The sequence below is a fragment of the Neofelis nebulosa genome, chromosome 10 (genome assembly GCF_028018385.1).
Source record: "Neofelis nebulosa isolate mNeoNeb1 chromosome 10, mNeoNeb1.pri, whole genome shotgun sequence".
NCBI classification, from domain to species: Eukaryota; Metazoa; Chordata; class Mammalia; order Carnivora; family Felidae; genus Neofelis; species Neofelis nebulosa.
In genome coordinates, this window is record NC_080791.1 from 69649620 (window position 1) to 69668905 (window position 19286).

At 47.3% G+C, this 19286-nt stretch overlaps 1 protein-coding gene across 8 annotated transcripts in view; it reads left to right on the plus strand.

The window, feature by feature from the left end:
- Positions 1 to 19286, plus strand: part of BMAL1 (basic helix-loop-helix ARNT like 1) — a 106072-nt gene that overhangs the window by 19161 nt on the left and 67625 nt on the right. For 7 of the 8 annotated variants that reach the window (XM_058688291.1, XM_058688289.1, XM_058688292.1 and 4 more), the window contains one exon: positions 16703 to 16775. The exons of the other annotated variant lie outside the window; for it this stretch is intronic. The gene's annotated coding sequence lies outside the window, so the exon portion shown is untranslated. The remainder of the gene's footprint in view (positions 1 to 16702; positions 16776 to 19286) is intronic. 8 annotated transcript variants of the gene reach the window in all.

The following is a 19286-nucleotide window of genomic DNA, read 5'->3' on the forward strand; positions in this document are numbered from 1 at the left end:
GGATAATGATGAACAGGTGTGAGCCAGAAAACAAAGTGCCAGGATCTAGCTAACTGGCCAGTTGTGTATGCTTGGATGTTTCACCTATCCTGGGGCATGAGGCAGAAATCCAGAAGAACCTTGATTAGCCTAGGAGCTAATGGGTGAGCCAGCATGCTGTCCAGGTAAAACCTGATTACAAAGCCTGTAGCTAAGTCTTGACTGGAGATGTGCCACATCTTAATTTTTCTTAGTTTTGCATGGATGATGATGATGATGATGATGATGATGATGATTCATAGCAATATCTAACCTTTGAGTATTTGCCATATGCCAAGAACTGTGCAAAGTGCTTATATGCCTTTTCCCACTTAATACAGTAGCCCTGTGGGGTGGACACTGGCAATCTCACTTTCTAATTAGGGAGACCGAGACCCAGAGATGCTTCAGATAACACACAGTGGGTGGGAAAGCCATGATTCAGACCCAGGACAGTCTCCAGAGCCTGAAATCTCAACTGTTACCTTCTTTCTTCCTTTTCCTGGCACCCCACATGCTTCCTGCCCCTGGTTTTGAGGTTTCTGACAGCACGGTGGATCTCCGGAAGGCATTTTTGGTTGATAAATGACATGTCACCCAGTGGCCTCAGCTCACTGTGGCTCGCTTTTCTTGGTAGCCCGTGGCTGACATCGAGCAGCTCTCACTGGCTGCTTAAAGCTCATGAGCAAAATGATGCCAACACTGAATGTAGCAGATTGACTAACTCTTGCTGGCTAATGCATGTGGGAATTTTAAGGAAAGAAAAATAAGACAGTGAAAGGGATTGCTCTGGGTCAGTTTTTCAAAAAGTGTAGTTTATACTCTGCTCAGTGTTCATTACCATGCTTGTCAAAATCTCCCCACAAGAGCCTTTGCAAATGTCAAGATCCTGATGATACTATTTACCTCCATGTGTGATTTACAAAGTAACTTTTGCATGCATTGTCTTGTTTAGTCTTCACCACAGCGCCATGAGGGGAGGTGTTTAGGAAGACTTGTTTTGCTGGCTGTGAAATACTTGGGGAGTTTAAGCGACTGCCTGGGGTCCCAAAGCTAAGTCAGTAGCACCGCCAGGACTTACACACTGCTTTCCTGACTTTAACTCTTACTCTGTTCCCCAGTTTCTTTTCGCTTTGTCTGTTGAAAATGTTAAGTGATCTGATTTACTGTATTGAGAAGTCAGCAGGGATTATTAAGGTGAAGTATTTTGTGCTACACACTGTTAGAGAATCAGAATAAATAAAAAGTCATGTATGGTTGTTGTGTTGGGCAATTGGTTTGCACCTACTTTGTATGGCATAGGACACACATATAGCTTTGCAGTATATTGTTGGACCAACAGCCCTCTTAGCTTTAAAAGTCCAAAGGCTTTGGGGCACCTGGGTGGCTCAGTCTGTTAAGCGTCCAACTTCAGCTCAGATCGTGATCTCACGGTTCATGAGTTCGAGCCCCATGTCTGGCTCTGGGCTCAGAGTCTGGAGCCTGCTTCGGATTCTGTGTCTCCCTCTCTCTCTGCCCTTCCCCCACTTGTGCTCTGTCTCTTTCTCTCTCTCTCGCTCTCAAAAATAAACATTAAAACAAATTTTTAAAAAAAGTCCAAAGGCTTTAATAGATGATAAAACATGGAATTTATGTAATGTCCTTTAAAAGTTGACCATCAAGTTCTTGGTTAGGAACACAAGCTCCTGTTATCACATTGTTTCCATGGAGAAATTAGCCTTGGCTCACATCATTTCAGCTCTTGGTGCCTTTTCCAGGAATGGAGTGAACTGCTTTAGGAGAGAGAGCTGGTCATTCTTGTCACCTAGACCTCTCTCCCCTCCTATAAGTGCAGGGGGCTCATTTACTTCTCTGGGCCCTCTCAATTTTTCCTGTGATCTGAACATAAATCATCTGTGAGGTACTGCTAATTTCATTTTTTAGAAGCTTTCCATGAAACAAACCTGAATGGAACATTTTCCTATATAGGTTTGAACCTCCCCTTTAAAGTATTTAATTGGTGGGGCACCTGGGTGGCTCAGTTGGTTGAGCGTCTGACTTGGTTCAGTTCATGATCTCATGGTTCTCTGAGATCTGTGAACCATGATCTCATGGTTCATAGGTTCAAGCCCTGCGTCAGGCTCTGTGCTGACAATTTGGAGCCTGGAGCCTGCTTCGGATTCTGTGTCTCCACCTCTCTCTGTCCCTCCCCCACAGGGCTCTCAAAAATAAATAAACATTTAAGAAAATTGTTTTTTAAAAAAGTATTTATTTGGTGGCAAGGGGCTTTACTAGGAGAATGTAAAACTGGTCTCGCTCAAGCCTTTTCAGTTGGGACACCAAGCAAGTTCCTGTATTAAAGAGATCCATGGACCATGGCTGAAACTAGTCCTTAGCAGCCAGTGGTCCAAGCCTTCTATCTTCAACATGTGGCTTCCACTTGATGGTTGAAGGCAGAAGCTTCCATTTTTACCATCTCCTGAGGGAAAAGCTAAGGGGGGAACACCTGCAGTCATTTTAAGGGCAAGACCTGGTAGTAGCACATTCTTTTATTCTAGGGGCCAGAATTAGTTAGTTAGTTGTACTAACTAGAGGTATGGCTACATCTAACTACGAAGGAGGCTGAGAAGCATCTTGAGGTGGGAGGTCATGAGTCCAGCAAAAACTGTATTTAAAAGTGGAGAGGATATAGAACATGAGGGGAAATTTGCAGCATGCTGCATTGTGGTACCAGTGGGAAGGATTAAATAGAGTTTGAAGCTGGTGCCAGGAGAGCTGGGAAGATGCCTGAGTCCAGGGTCAGGATCTAGGCAGGCACACAGAAATCTTGGCGTATGTAGCCATCTAGAAGTCAGGGCAACTCATTGCTCAGAGACGAGGCTGCCAGGTAGAACCAAGGTTCCAGAGGTGCCGAGGTGCTGGAGGGAATATGAATAATCTAGAAGACTTCAGTTGTCAGAGGAAATTCATCAATGTAAGTGGTACAGTAGAAAGAGCACTGAGCTAGGAGTCAGAAGACCTGGGTTTGAGTCCATCCACTTCTGCTTCATAACCTGGGGCAGAAGGCTTTGATGAACATTTGCTTTATCATCTACAATGTGGGAATAATGGTGATGGCCTTTCCTGTCTCCCAGGCTTAGGGTGAGTAATGGAAGGGGAAGTGCCCTGCAAACTGAGCTCCATGGAAACTGGCATAGCGTCTGTGTTATTCACCTGTATGTCCCCAGCACCTGGTGCAGTGGTGGGGAAAACTTGCATTGTGTGGAGATCTTGGTCCTGGACAGTGTTCTCTGCTAGGCAGAGTTGTTCTTCTGTTCGTCATTGGCCAAGGTCTTCATCGGCCAAGGTAGAGCCACGTACCCCACCAGGGTGTGGGCAGACATCAGGGCAGCTCCCAACCAGGTAGCATAGGACATATAATATGTCTTTGGCAGAGCCATTTGCTTACTCCACTGACGAGGTGACAGAATACAACAAAAGGGGAGCTAGGACTTCCATTTGGATGTTTTGGTCCCCGAATATGAAATGATCATTTTTAACTGGTCTGGTCTTCCTGCAGATTAGAAGATGAAACCTTCCCAAAGCTGTTAGAACATGACCTCTTGCTTCAAAATAGTAAGATGTAGTTATAAAATTCCTCTGTTGATTTGGAAAAAAAAAATATGTGGCTTGTTCAAAACAATAAATGTTTACTGAAAATATGATCTAGATAAGAGAATACAAAAACAAGCTTATGGTTTCTATCCCGTGGACTGTTTCTATCCTGGCCAGAGTGATTTTTTTTTTTTTCTTTTGCTGGAGAAATGGGGTCTCAGTGGATAATCAAAAAAAAAAAAATTTAACTTTGATTCATTTTTTTATTTAATGTGTTTATTCACTAAAGATGATCTTCTTTCCTGGAACACAGTGGAGTATTTTTAACTGGACTTTACTGAAAAAAAAAAAAAAAAGCAGGAATTGAACTTACATTCACAGTATGCTCTTGACTCTGTTAAAGGCTCAGGCATAGAAGGAGGGAAAAGCACCTAAGTGTTAACAATGGTTCTCATCTCGTAGAATTTGAGGTGATTTCTATTCTCATCTCCTTCCCTGTGGTTTTCTATTTTTCAACAGTGAGCGTGTGTTGCTGTTATAATCATAATCGGCTAGTTAAAAATGAGTCTTATAAATTAATACCCTCCAGCCAAATGAAGAATTTTGATTTTTGGCAACCTGGCCTGGGCTATAGGCTCTCATGTTAACTCAGGCCTATCGAGGTGATTTTCTGACAAGGTAAGGAATTTGTTAGAAAGAGGATGTTTTCCTTTGTGGAAATCAACACAGAAAGCAATCGTTCTGTGACATGTCAGGAAAGATGTCCGGGGGAACTCTGCTCCTGGAATTTGACTAGCCTGTTTTACGGTCACTTAAGGAAATGAACCTTGCAGGTTTCCCATTCACTGTGTGACTGTTCTCCTTTATCTTATACTCCTGTGTTCCTCGGGGACCCCTGGCTCCATCATCCTGGGATCAGGTGACCCTGCCCTTTGTTCTCTCAGACTCTTCCATTACCAATGTCCTCTGTGCATGCTTCCCTCCCTCTGTTTGTGACTGCAGATTTGGTGGTGGCTTCTTCCCACCGCCATGTTTACAGACTGAGGAGAACTAATTGTTGCTCTTTTCTGTCACAGTTGTCCCTTGCCCTTGTCATTGCTCAGGTGAGTGACCTGAGCCGTGCTCTGGGGACAGAATGAAGAGGAGGGGTCAGGGACTGTAGGGAAAGGGTGGGGGTACTGAGCTGACTGCAGGACCTTGGGGAAGTCCCTGGGCCATCCACCTAGCACTTGGCCCGTACCCGGCAGGATGCGCTCTGACACAGCTCCTACAGATGACTGCTTGGTGTTTGAAGCCATGCACTGATCTGTTGAATTCCTGCAATGTGGCAGTCAGTGTTCCAGATGCCGTCAGGGGGCATAGTGATGAGCAAAGCAGACCTGCTGTCTGCTGTCATGGAGCTTTCATTCTCGTGGGAGAGAGAAACGGTTCACAGGGAAATAAACGAAGCTCATTACAGACTGTAAGAGCGGCCCCAGAGATGGTTACATGCGCCCTTTTGTAGTGGAGCAGGAGGGCGGGGGTTAGGATGATTCAAAGGCCTGGCTCCTTCTATTTCGCCCCCTGTGCTTTCTAGTGGGGAGGGAGGAGATTCGGGGCGGGGGGGGGGGGGGGGGGGAGGGGTGCGGATATCTCAGTAAAGCTGAGCTGCTTCTCCCATTCAGTTCACCTGGGCCAGGCCTGGGCGTACAGGTGGAGAGAGCAAAAGCCAAGGCATACCCCGGGGGCACATCCTTCTTTTCTGAAGAGCAAAGAGCCAGTTTGCACAAAGAAGTCCCAATCAGTGCCCGCTGCAGCTTTTTCCATGGCCAAGCTTGTGTTTTCTCTCTTATTTACAACTTGTAACGAGGCCCAGCCTCTCCGTGTCCTTCTAGCAGGATATTGGACTGATCCTTTCAGGGACAGGGTCTTCTATTTTGTTGTTGCCGTTTTAGTTATAGTAACCCCCTCCCTGACACCCTGTTCTCCAGGTCTGGTCTTGAATGTGTTCAGGGTAGTTTACTGTGCCATTGCCCGTCCTGAAACTCTTGATCACTGACACTTACAGGATCTTTGAGCATCACTGTCGGCTTGGCTTTTGGCTGCCCAGAAAAGCTGGAAGTTGGGGAGATGTGAGCTTCCCTGTCGAGTCTTCTTTTCTATTACACTTCTCTGTCAGATCGAGGGCTCAGCCATTGGTCCTGTTCTTTGTGCCCCATCTTTCTGAAAAACCAGGACAGACAGGACCCTGCCTCCCATGAAGGCTCCGCACCCTTCCTTCTACAGCCCTTGTTGATGTCTGTGTTTTCTGACCCGTCTTCTCCCGTCTTCCTGTTCAGAGAACAAAGCCTTTGAACTTGCCTCACACTGGCTTGATGCAGTATGGGAAACCAAGTTACCTGCCTCCTGAAGGAGTCTGGGACTCACTTGGCTTCCAGAGCCCCCCCTCACTTCTCTGCCACCCAGAGGATAAGTCATGCCCACGGTGATCATCTAACTCTCCTATCAGGGCCTACAGGAAGGCCCTTTGTTACTCAGTTAATTTTCTTGTGGGAGGGGGGTCTTGTTTACTAGTCTCATCCGTTCTGTGTTGTTACCAATTCTTTAAAAATATATCTGCATATATGCACGTGTGTTGTTACCAATTCTTTAAAAATATATCTGCATATATGCACGTGTGAGGATGTGTGTGTATCTTTTTCTATGGAGAACAAAGGGCTTTGGAATGAGTGTGGCCCTGAGAGGGCCTGGATTTACACCCCGGGAGTGGTCGTCATCCTTTGAGAAATCTACCCCTTGGTCCCAAATATCGACCGACTGAAATTTGTCAAGTTTTGTCCCAACCTTAGTTTCATAGTTTTCCCCCAGTTTCTGAGACAACTTTGGGGTTCCCTGTGTTCAGGGAGGACTTCAGTCATTGGGTCCACCCCTTAAATACACCGACTCAGTGAGGAAAGCCTTTCATGGCCGGCCTCAGGGCCAGGGCTGCTGGGTGGAGTGTGCCTCTTACAGTCATCATGGCCCGGGCCGTGTGTAGGCCTCCTTTACTTGGCCGTAGCGTGGTGGAGAGTGTCCAGTCTGCTTTGGAATAAGCAGTTTTGTTTAAAACAAGTCGGATCCAAAAGTTGCGTCTTAGGTGGTCTGAATGGCTCCCCTCCCTCCTCATGGGTTTCAGCTGGTTAATATGGTGGCCTGGCTTGGTCCAGGCACACCAAGGACGTCTGCCTGGACTTCTGGCTGACCGGCACCCCTGCACTCCTCAGCATGAGTTTGCCTCCCTCTGCTAAGGAGGGAAGGAAGAAGTCATCCTTTCCACTGGCTTGAAACAGGACGTGCCTGAGTGAGGCGGCAGGGATGAGGGAGTCATCTATTCATTCAATGTCATCTGAGGGTCCCCCGTGTGCCTGGTATGATGGGAAGCCACTGGAGCATTGAGAGCACGAAGACAATAAGTGATTCATATTTTCTAAAGGTTCTTCTGGCTGCCCATGGACTGAAGTGGGAGGGATAAACATGGAGCAGGGAGCTGGGTTAGGAGGTGCTTGTTCTAGTCCAAGGAGCCAGACTGGCTTGGATGCCACTGGTAGGCATCTGTGTGAGCAGACAGGGAACAGACAGGCCTTCGCTGGCTGCCATTGTCGTTTTCCCTCGGGCTCTGGATCCCCTGGACCATGAGCCTCCCCTTCCCAAAGTGTGGCAGGCCCTGCCAAACTCCTGCTCCACGGCTGGTGCTGTTCACTCCACCTAGAACGTTCTCTTCCCCCGCTTCCCAATCCCGGTGGTTCTGCTACTGCCTAACCCAGTGACCTTGGGCAGCTTCTGGGGATGGTATAAGGAAGAGGAGAGCAGCCCCTGCCTGGTCCGGGGAGCAGGGGTGGTGTGGGCCATATGAGGGGAGACCTTAAATGCCAGGGCAATGAGTTTGGCCCCTTGTATTTGGCGGGAAGGGTCCGGTTTAGGGATTCTGATGGATAGGTATAAGAATCAAAAGGGTCAGGGGAGGTGGAGAGGAGCTCTGGAGTCATTGTCACCTGTCCAGAGATAGACTGTCTTGTGAGACCTGCAGGTGGCATACCAGTGCCAGAGGCCATGCCATTAGGGACGGACATTGGCACCCACAGGACAGCAGAGCTTCAGCTGAACCAACAGAGTGCAGGGGACTGAGGAGTTAGAAGTGGGGGCTTAGGGGCACCTGGGTGGCCCAGCCAGTTAAGCGTCTGACTTTGGCTCAGGTCATGATCTCATGGTTCATGGGCTTGAGCCCCACGTCAGGCTCTGTGCTGACAGTTCAGAGCCTGGAACCTGCTTCAGATTCTGTCTCCGTCTTTCTCTCAAAAATAAATAAACGTAAAAAAGAAAAAAAAATGGGAGTTTAGCACAGACTGGGTGTAGGAGTGGACTTTTTCTCCTTGAAGGGTACTGTTGGTGTCCCAGGGTCACAGAGATTGTCCTGCCCTGGTCTGGTTGGGCTCACCAATTCATAAGCCACTGTTTCTCTGGAATGAGCTGGTTTTCTACACTCTATACTGGGCCAGTCAGCTCGAATCATCAGTCAGTTTTGTACCAGGGTGCTCTTCAGAAAAGCTTTAAACCCAGGGACTGGCAAACTCAGATTTAAGAGTCAGCATGGCCCATAACTCCCTGTGAGGCCTTGGTCAAGATGCTCATTCTCTTGGGGTGGTTCACTTTCTTTATTTGCCAGGTTAGCAGAACGCTAACCCCCTGGGTTCTAGGCCAGAGCCTCTTATATCCCTCCTGCCCTGGGTCAGGATTAACCCTGCAGGCTTGGGTGGGACTGAACCTTCAGGTGGGAGGCCTCATGGCCACACTGTGGAGAGGACTAGCCTTGACACTGAGTGGCGTTTGAAAATTGTTCACTCACCCAGGGATTGATTCATTCTGCAAAACTAGCGAGGGTTCTCTTCCCATCCCCCTTGCCTGCTTTGGGATGGAATTGCTGAAATGACCTTGGCTTCGGGAAGCAGTCCTGTTTTCCGATTCTGCTCTCCTAAACATGGCCCCTGCCCTGTGCCTAGGGGCCTCATTCTCACACAGCTACCATCATTCCCTCTGGCCTTGTTGCGTGAGATCTCCTCTTAGCTTTCTCCTCCTTTCCTTTGCATCTGATTTTTTTTTTTTTTTAACGTTTATTTATTTTTGAGACAGAGAGAGACAGAGCATGAACAGGGGAGGGGCAGAGAGAGAGGGAGACACAGAATCGGAAGCAGGCTCCAGGCTCTGAGCCATCAGCCCAGAGCCCGACGCGGGGCTCGAACTCATGGACCGCGAGATCGTGACCTGAGCTGAAGTCGGACGCTTAACCGACTGAACCACCCAGGCACCCCCTTTGCATCTGATTTCAAACACCGGGCCTGATCTGCCCAACCAGGGCAACCCTGATGGTTCCAGCACATATGCTCACATATCTGCCTTCCCTTTACTCCTAAGATTATATCCTCAGCCCATTCCATGTGGCTCCCTAGTTTTGATCATGCTCATTTAAGATGGCCGCATAATACTCTTATCGAGGGAGTGCCTTCAATAAGCCATGAGTTTGTTATGGGGCATTTCACTTGCTTTTAATTTTTGTTCTTTCAGCTAATGCTACATTGGCCATCTTTGTGTATTGCAGAATGATTTTTTATTACGTTGGCATTTATCTAGCTAATGGCAATGGCCCAAGATCACACAGAGAATCAGAATTTCTTTTTTCAAGAAAAATGTCGTGAAGATATATTTAAAATTTACTTTAAATGCTAGGAATGTTTTTGTTGTATTTTCCACGAATGAAGAAGCAGGGTAACAGTAATGTGAAATGAGATATAAGTGAAAGGCTGTGTATTTACGAGTAATACATGACTTGTTGTTTGTTCCTAAGTGTAGAGGTGAGCCAGTACACTCTCTTAAGGAGTAATTTCTTTGCTCAAATTGAGGAATTCTGTATCCCTATATTTTTGATGCTTTGATTAAAACAGTAAAATAAACAGTGATCCCTTGTTCACGATGTTTTTAAGAAATCCCCTACACCTGTTGGGATGAGCACTGGGTGTTGTAGGGAAGCCAATTTGACAATAAATGATGTAAAAAAAAGAAAAAAGAAATGGAAAAAGCAAGCCCATGAACCATCCCTAAAGCAAGAAAAAGTAAATGGGATTTTCGAGGGGGGAAAAAAACTCCAATGTCTCCTTAAACCAGAATGAGCCTGTCAGGAAGTGCTCCTAGCAGTGGAAGCTAAGATCGTCCAAGACCATCCTGCTGTGGAGCCAAGTGGAAGCAGGTTGCAAACTTGCTGAAACAGTTTGGTTTTTTTGTTGGTCATAAGGAAATAAGCAGAATGAAACCAACAAACCAGTGTCAATGACTTGGTTCTGAGTGTTCTTTTTAGCCTGGAATCCATGTGGCTTTGGGGTGACGGGGAAGGCTTCCTCTGCCCAGATGATCTGTCATTGCTGTTTCAGTCTCTGGTTGATGATTACGTGGACCATTTTAACCGGCAAATGTCAGCTGAGTTGCCGGGAATAAAAACTGGGGAAGAAAACACCCAGTGCCCCCTTGTTTCTGAGGAGCCCACGAACTGGGAGTGGGAAGGACAAAACAAGTCTAAAATTGGTGGTCCTTCACTGGGGACTAAGAAGAGAGTCCTGGGGCAGTCAGCTCTACTCTATTAGAGAAGAGAGAGGGATTCCATCTCCTCGGGAGGCTAGGGCGGGGAGGCTAGGGCGGGGACGGGGGATGTCAAGAAAGGTGTTATGGGGGGAGGGGGGGGAGTTGCTGTTGTCAGCACTAGAAAGGACTGGCTGAGATGGGACTGGACAGTCCCAGCAAAACAAAAAGGCTGACAGAGGAAATGGAGGTGGAAGGACATGGGGATATGTTTGGGGTTTGGCTGAAGCAGTGTTGCTTTAGGGCATGTATCAGATGCCAGGCTTGGGTCTAAGCACTTCCTATATATTAACTCATCTAATTGGGTCCCTACAGTGACCCAAGGGGGGCGCTACCATTGCCTCCATCTTACAGATGAAGAAATAGACATAAAGTAACTCATCAACTGCCCAAGATTGTCCTGCTGTAGAGCCAAGATCAGACCCAGTTGGTTTGGCTCCAGAATCTCTGTTCCTAACCACAGAGCTGCCACGCCTCTGATATAGGGGGAGAACAGACACTAGAACCAGAGGCTTGGAGTGCCAGTGATTAGGGGTACCGAGGTGGGAGAGGGGTCAGAGTGGAGATGAAAGGGATTCTCGGGTGGGGATGGGGGAGTTTGCTGAGAGCCGAGGGGCCACAGGAAGAAAGAGCTTCTTGGGGCGGTGGGGGTGGGGTGGGGTGATGCTTTGTCTACAAGGCCCAGCACTGCAGAGTTCCACGAGGTGAGATCTAAGAGCAGGTCTGATCCAAGGTCTCCACGGGCGGGCCTCTGGAGACTGCACCGTGCCGTTCATTCTGGAGGGTTCTCTATTTTGAAGATGGCAAAGCAGGCACAGGCTTTGGGTATCATTAGCCGTGTCCTCGTGTGGGTAGAAAGAGATGAACATGACGGAGAGGGGCAGGTGAGAGCTGGCATCGCTAATTTGGTAAACCCGGTGGCTCTTCTGCAGCCTAATGATGTCTGAAAGCTGTTTTCTATGCCGAGGCCCAAGCGTGACTCCCTTATCTGAATGCTGTAGCAATTGCTATTTTTCCTGGGAAATTGGGCCCATGTGGGCCCTGCGTGTGGTTTATTTGAGTTCCATTTTTATAACCTTATTACCTTGTCCCCATGATGCAAGGGGCCTCTCTTCACTGGAGCTTTGCTGTGAAAATTGTTTCTTAAAAGGTACAAAGTGATCGCTCATCATTTGGGTGGCGTTCTTTCCATAGTAGCACTTCTCTGCAGACTGTGCGCACACTTTTCATCACCCCTGACGCCAGTTGTCATGTTTTTCTGATCGTTGGCAATTTACTGGGATCTTTTAGGCAGTTCTTAAATCTCACTACCTAGGTGTTTGTCACGATTTCTTCCAGAAGAGTTTGTGCATTTAAATATCCATTCAACTTCTGCTGCAAAGTATGGCTCTCCCGATGACCTTGCTAGGGCCTAACACCCAGTCTTGTCCTCTGGCCTTGAGTTGATAACAATAGCAATTAGCATTTATGGAACCTGAGCTGTTATTAGGCACTGTACTGAGGGATTTACGTAGGGATTTATGTTCACGATCTTAATTATTCCCGGTCTCGATAAAGAAAGTGCTGTTACTTCCGCCATTTTACAGATGAAGAAAATGAGTATTAAAGAGGTAGAGTATCTTGCCCCAGGTTGCACAGCTAATAAATGGCAGAGCTGGGCCTCAACCCAGGCCCTCCTGACCTTGGAGCCCATGTACTTCATTCATTCATTCAGTCAGTCAGTCAGTCATTCAACACTAAGTGATTGTTCATAACATGGCCAGCACTGTTCTAGACCCAGGGGATACAGCAAAGGCAAAAATAAAAAGCAAAAATTTCCTGCCTTTAGTTCACATTCAGATTTGGGGGGATAGAAAACAAAATAATAAAATACACATTATCCAATATGGTAATAAGATTATGGTGAAAAATAAAGCAAGGAGGTTGGCTAAGAAGTGTTAGGAGAATTTTAGAGTAGTCAGAGAAGGTCTCGTGGAGAAGGAGACCAGGCTGTTAGGTTAAGTAGCAAACAAACCCCTGAATCTCAGTGTTATCGACCCCAAAAAACATTATTTCTTGTACAGAAAAATTCCAGTTTGGCTGCTCCTTCTTTGTGGTTACCGAGGGACCCACATTCCTTATATCTTATGGCTCTTCCCTCTTTAAGGCCCTCAGATTGCTTTCCATTCAGCTGGAGGATGAATAAGAAGAGAGATGGTCTTGTGGAGAAGTTTTTGTATTTTTATTAAATTTTTTTTAATGTTTATTTATTCTGAGAGAGAGAGAGAGAGAGAGAGAGAGAGAGAGAGAGAGAGAGAGAATCCCAAGCAGGCTCTGCACGATAAGTGTAGAGCCCAAGGTGGGGCTCAACCTCACGAACCGTAAGGTCATGACCTGAGCCGAAATCAAGAGTCTGGTGCCTAATTGACTAAGGCACCAATATGCCCCTTGAGGGGAACTTTTTATGGGCCAGTCTGAAAGGAGCACTCATCTCTCCCACCCATTGGTGAGAACTCAGTCACATGTTTACTTCTAACTACAAGGGAGGCTGTTGGGAAATAGAGTCTAGCCATGTGCCCCCAAGAAAAAAGAAATGGGCTTTTGTGAACTTGTACCATAGTGTATACTGTAGCGAATGAAGTGAAGAAGTGAGTTGTATGTTTAACTGGGGAAAGAGCATTAGGGTATAGGAACAGCAGGGTAAAGATGGCCAGGGTGGCTGGAGTGCAGTGAGGAGAAGACGAGGAGGAGGGTGGTAGGACAGAAAGCAAGAAGAGGAAAGTCCACATGGCAGTGAGGAAGTGTGAGGAGACCAGGTTGAGAATGAGGGTTCTAGCTTGGGCAACCAGCTAAGGCTGGGAAGACCAGGAGGAGTCTATGGTGCAACAGAACGGGTGCCTTCCAGGCATTTTAGAGCACATCTGGAAGACTGGACTAACTGTGCTGTCCTTCAGGGAAGCCTCCATAGCGCTAAAGGTCTGGCTGCTGTGTAAAAATCCAAGGAGCACACATTCCAGGCAAAGAGAAAAAACCGATATGGGAAAAACACAGATATGGGAAATTTATATGATGTGCCTATTGGGACTCCTGCTAGTGGAGGCATAAGCAGGGAGTTACTGGTTCCGTAGTCGGGCAGGATGCTACAGGAGTTCACAAAAGGAAGGGGTTCCAGAATGGGAGTTGACGCTGCCAGTGGTCCGTCTGGCTCCCTGTCCACTATTCTTTGTATGTTGGCATCAGTCTTTTCTACTGCAGATGGACCGTGCTCCTTGTGGGGGCACCACTGCTGACAGACCCAGTCCAGCAATTGCAGTGAAGGGACAACTCCTTTCTCTGCATCTATATGTCAGTTCTACAGCAAGTCTCTGCCTGGCTTAGGTTGGATGTTGTGCCTGTCATTGCAGCCAGGGAGTGGAGTAGTCTAATCGGGCTGGACCATTTGCCCACCCTTGTTGGGGCCTTCATGGTCTTTTTTAAGAAGGCAGAAGAAAAGCATGTATGGAAAATAAAAAAAGAGTATTTAGCATGGTTTCTGTGTTTTGAAGAATTTATGGTACAACAAGGTAGGAACTCTTTGGGGAGTTTTAAACAGAGGACTTGATCATATTTAGGTTTTATTAAAAGTCATTACAGACACTGTGTCTGGGTTTGTGGTTGGAAATAAATAAGTGAGTAGAGGTTAGGAGGTTGCCACTGTAGCTGTAAGGAGAGCCGAAGAGACCTGAGCCAATTAAAGCCCTTAGTTGTGTCATTTGGACTTCACCTCCAGCCGCCCCACCGGTAAAGAGGAGTGGGAGAAAGTCTAGAGACAATGAGGCAACCAGGGCTTGGTGACCAGCTGGAGGAGGCAACAAAAAGAGGGGCTTAAGGAGGATCCCCCCCCCAACCACCACCACCAAGGGGGGTAATAACTATTCTCCAGAAGGCTAGATTTATCTTTGGAAACCAGTTATTAAGTGGTAGCAGACTTGACATATCTTATGTGCTTCTTGAGAAATGTGAGTGCTGTTGGCTTTTTGTGGTGCCTCAACTGGAAAAGGAAGCTGACTGATTGTATTTGTCTCCCTTTAAAGTTTCCTTTCTTTTTGCAATCAGATAATAGGAGCCACAGCCAGGACTGCCATTTGACAGATGGATGGGAGCTGGGCCCTGGCCCGAAGACCTTTCCTCCCCCCCCATGCCTGCCCCTGGGCCTGCAGGTCTACTTTATAAACATTCATCTCCTTGGCATTGGCCTTGCTAGGAAGGCTTTTCAGGATTTTAAGCAAAGAAATGACCTGTTCTGACTTAAGTTGTGACCAGTTCCCTCCCGTACTGGGAATAGACTGTGGATGGAGGGAGGAGTGTTACCAAGAGCCAAAGTGCAGGGGAGGGGTGGGGGGCAGGCACACCTGTGCAGGGGCTTTTGTAATCAGCTATGTTGGTAATGGTGGAGGGGGTGAGAAATGGTCATGTTCTGAATATATTTTGAAGTACAAACCAATTTTGGTGAGGATTGGATATGGAGCAAGAGAGAGGAGACAAGAATGACTCTATAAATGTTTTGGCCTGGGCAACTTGACGAACGTTGTCTTTAGCCTGATATGGGGAACACTTGGAGGAGCAGGTCTGGGGGAAGGCCAGGGGTTGGCACTGGACATGTTAAGTTTGGGACATTGAACATGACTTACACAGAGCTCCTATTTGACATCTTACTTGAAGCGGGCAGTTGGATATATCCTACCAGCCAGGAGTTAAAGGAGAGGTCCGGGCTTGGAGAAAAATCTGGGCATCCTCAGCATACAAATGATATCTGAATCCCTGACAGTAGGCGAAATCACTGAGGGGTGACTGAAGGCATACAGAGAAGAGATGAGAATGAGGCCTGAGCCCCGGGACACTCTGACATTGAGAGGCAAGAAGAGAAGGAAAAACCAGCAAAAGGAAAGAACAGCCAGTGAGAAACAGCGGGCAGAAAACAAGAATGCTGTCCTAGAAGCCAAGTGAAAGGAGTCGTCAAGCAAGAGGGAATGGTTTACTGATATCAAGAGCTATAAGACAAAGACTAAGGCTTGCCCATTGGGTCTGGCAACATGGAGGACAGGCCAAGTGCATGTTCTGGACCAGAGCTTAACCTCTCAAAAGAAGCCACAGTTTACCCACTGAAGAAGAATACAGTTGTGCAAAACAGGATTGCTGTAGATTGATTGAAAGAAATCCAAGAACGATGAAGACAGTGCCATGGGCGTCTAGTGCTATGGGACAGCCCTTCTGGCTTTTGTGAGGAGGGTTGAGGTCAGATTCATTCGTGTCTTTATCCAGCATTTATTCATTCCACAGAAATATACTGGGTTTCAGAGACTGGGGGTAAGGGTGGGGGGGAAAGGGAGACCGTGGAGTCATCGTTTAATGGGTATAGAGTTTCAGTTTTGTGGAAAAGAGTTCTGGAGACGGATGGTGGTAATGGTTACACAGTAACACAAACGTGTTAATACCACTGAGCCATATACCTGAAAATGGTTAAGATTATAAATTTTCTGTTATGTATGTTTTAATACACACACACACACACACACACACACACACACACACACACGAGAGAGAGAGACAAAAAAAAAAAAAAAACAATTTATTGGCCCCATCATGAACTGGGTCTGGGACATAGTGTTTGAAATGGATGGCATTTCAATAGGAGATAATTTGGAGGGAAGGGAAGAAGGACCTCCAGCTGGAGGGGATACAGAGAAGGCCCGCTATCAGGCCTGTTTGTCTGGATTGTGGGGTCAGTGGGGGAGGCCACTCGAGCTGAGGCTGTGGACTCAGGCTGGGCCAGTTCGTGCAGGCCTGGCAGCCAGCTTACAGAGTTGGGCTTGCCTTCTTAGATTCTGGAAGCCTCTGAAGGCTCTCTGCCCAGGGGAGTGTCATTCCAAAGGTGTGCATTTAGACCATTAATCTCATGAACCCTTCCTGTTAAGCCATTGCTTATTAAAAGCAGTGGGATTGAGGCATGCCTTTCTATAGGGAAAATTGTGATCAAGCAGAATTTTCAATACCCAGGCATGTGGTAATGAATTAAGTGGGTTGTTTTTCCTCACATTTTTACAAATATTTATTGAAGACTACCTAAATGCCCACAGCATTCTAGGCAGTGGGGTAAGAGTAGGGGTAAATTTAACAGGCCTCTTCTCTTGAAAAGCCTAGACTCTAGGGACCCCCATTCCTAAATAAGAAATTATGCTCCCACGTGTCACATGTTGCCATAAATGTCTCGCCATGGGAGAGTTCCATGGGAACTGAGAGGGGGAGGTGCCCGGCTTGCTGGGGACACTGGGGAGGCTTCTTAGGGAAAGACTGTCCAGTGGATTTGAAAAATGAGCACAATTTTCTGGGCAAAGTAACAGAAATGGGCATCCTGAGAGGATGGTAAATCAAAACTTATTGGGGGCTGTAAATTGAAAGACAGTGTATAAATAGCCTCTCTTAAGCTGAACTCTTATTTCGTTGGCTTTAGGTGGTGCTGACTAGAGTGCACGCATTTGGACCCAAGCTTAACTTTTCAAATGTGGAATCCTAGGCCTTCACTGGTAAGTTTGTTTGATGCCTTCTTACCAAATTATGCTGTTGAGGATCGGTATTTGGAATAAAGGGCAAGAAAGTTATCATTGGCACAGCTCTGTGGAGGTTACCAAGCCTAGACTCTAGAGAAGCCGGTAGTACAGGCAGGAGGATCCACAGGAGAAGTGAAATTTCACTGTAGGTTTATGAAGTAGATGCTCTGGAGGGGCATCCAGGAGGTGTAAGGCTCATGGCACCCAGGCTCATGGCAGGGCGGGCTTTGGCTAGGTTTTGAAGGAAAAATCCGGAGAAGAGTGAAATAAGGTTTTCGGGTTTGAGAAAGTGGGCGTAAGACACAAAGACAGTGGGCTCAGCAACAGACCCACAGGAGCAAGAGCTTCAGAGGCGTCATGGGCCAGACCTTTGGCAAGAGATGATTGTTCTAGACCAGGGTCAGCAAACTTCTTCTGTAAAAGGTCAGACGGTAAATATTTTTGACTTCATAGGCCATGCGGTCTCTATCACAGCTACTCCGCTCTGCTGTTGTAGCATGAAAGCAGCTATGAATGAATGGGCACCGCTGGGTCCCAGTAAAGCTTTATTTACAAAAACAGGCGGTAGGTAGGATTTGGCCTGTGGGCTGTTGTTTGCAGACTCCTTCTCTGGACCCTGAATGTCAGGCTAAGGCACTTGGACTTTGTCCTGGAGGCAGTGGGAAGCCATTGAGGTTATTTTGGGAAAAGAAGTGAAATGGCAGAAGCGACATGCTAGGACCGTTCTTCTCATAGTTGGACAGGAGGCATGGGGCTTGTTCAAAGGAACAGCAGCAATCTGCACATGATGGCATGTGGTTAACAGTGGTGAAAATGGGGGCAAAGGACCAATAGAAGAGCTATCGCAAAGGGAGAACCATAGAATTTACAGTCTTCTTAGACTTTAAGAACAGGAGCCAAAGAAAATGGAAGTTTAAACTTGGTGGTTCACAGGGGCATCATTGGCATATGTAGACATTGGAGACTGAGGGGGGTAGTTGGTGCATCTGGTTTTAGATACACTGAGTTCAGGATCACAGTGGTTCATCCACAGGAAATGTCCCGTAGACAATTGGAAATGCAGGGATGAAGCTGGGACTGAGAGGGTTTGGTCTGGAGATGTGGAAGGGAGGCCGTAGGATTAAATAAGTTCTCCCCATGATGAGCAGAGAGCTGAGCCTTGGGGAATGTGCATAATTCCAGATGGAAGAAAAAGGTAGAAGAGAACCAAAGGCCAAGGAGGAGAGAGTCCCAGGAAGGGAAGAGAAGGGGGCAGCAGGGACCATGGAGAAGGAAGTTGAAGGAAGGCTGCTGACTTGGTGACAAGTTGGTTACAGGTGGCCTTGAGGAACATGATGCCACAGGAGGAGAATGGGGGATGAGGGCTCCAGGCTGCACAGGGTTGGACATAAATGAGGGATAAAGAATCGAAGACACTAGGAAAATAGACCACCCATAGAGAGTGTGGGCCTTAAAAGAAGGGAGTACACATTTGCATGTCGCAGTTACCTTTTCTTTAGCTCTGAGGCAGGCACAACATGCTGCAACCGGTGCTCTTTTCCTTCTCTGGAGCCAAGCGGTGCTTGGGGGTTTGTGTGCACCCTGGGCTGGTGACTGTGTTCTTATGCGCCCTTGGAGGCGTGGTGCTCACGGCTGTGCCGCAGCTTGCACACGGAACCCAGCCCATGTCTGGACTCCTGCCAGAAGACAAGATGCGATCTGTCGGCGAAAGAGTTGCATTTGCCACAATGGAGGGGAAGAGAGGGTAGACCAGGAGACTGAAATGAGACCTCTTACTGGAGGGTCGGCCCATGTATGGGAGTTTGAGATACTTCCTCAGGTCATCCGGCCAGGTTGTCAATTTGTGCTCTGAGCATTTTGAGAGTACGTTCTTTGGTTTGGATTCTAAGTCACATTTGGCTTGGTTTGTGTGAATGTAGCAGTTTGAGATCTGGGAACAAAGGCAGCAAGTGTAAGTGGTTCAGAGCCACCATTTATGGAGCCCTCAGTAGGTCCCCAGCACGGTGCTGGTGCTCTACAGGTGTCATTTTAGGTCCTCTCTGCAACAGCCTCCAACATGGGGAGTTCGTTTTCTCACATCAGTAGTGAGGAAATCAGATCATAAAGAGGCTGAGTAACCTGCCCAAGGTTGCAGGAGATTTGAACCCAGATCTGACCCCCGGGTGACTCTGCTTCCTGTTTTCTCTCACCTAAGTCTGGAATTACTCCTCCCACTTATGTAGAAGGACTGGGGACGGACTGAGCTATGCGGGTTAAATATTCAGAGCCTAGTGTGGGTGTTTCCACTTCCTAGGAGTCTGGTGAAAGGGTGGAGGAAGTGTGGGATCTCTGCAAGAAATCAAGACCAAACCTTAATCGCTTTAACTGTTTCCCCAGGTAAAATTTTCCTGGGTTGGAGGAACTTGGAGAAGGTTGACAGTCGTGGGCTTGGAAAGGAAATATCACTGGAAGGCATGACAGCCAGATTTCAGCCCTAGCTCTGCGGCA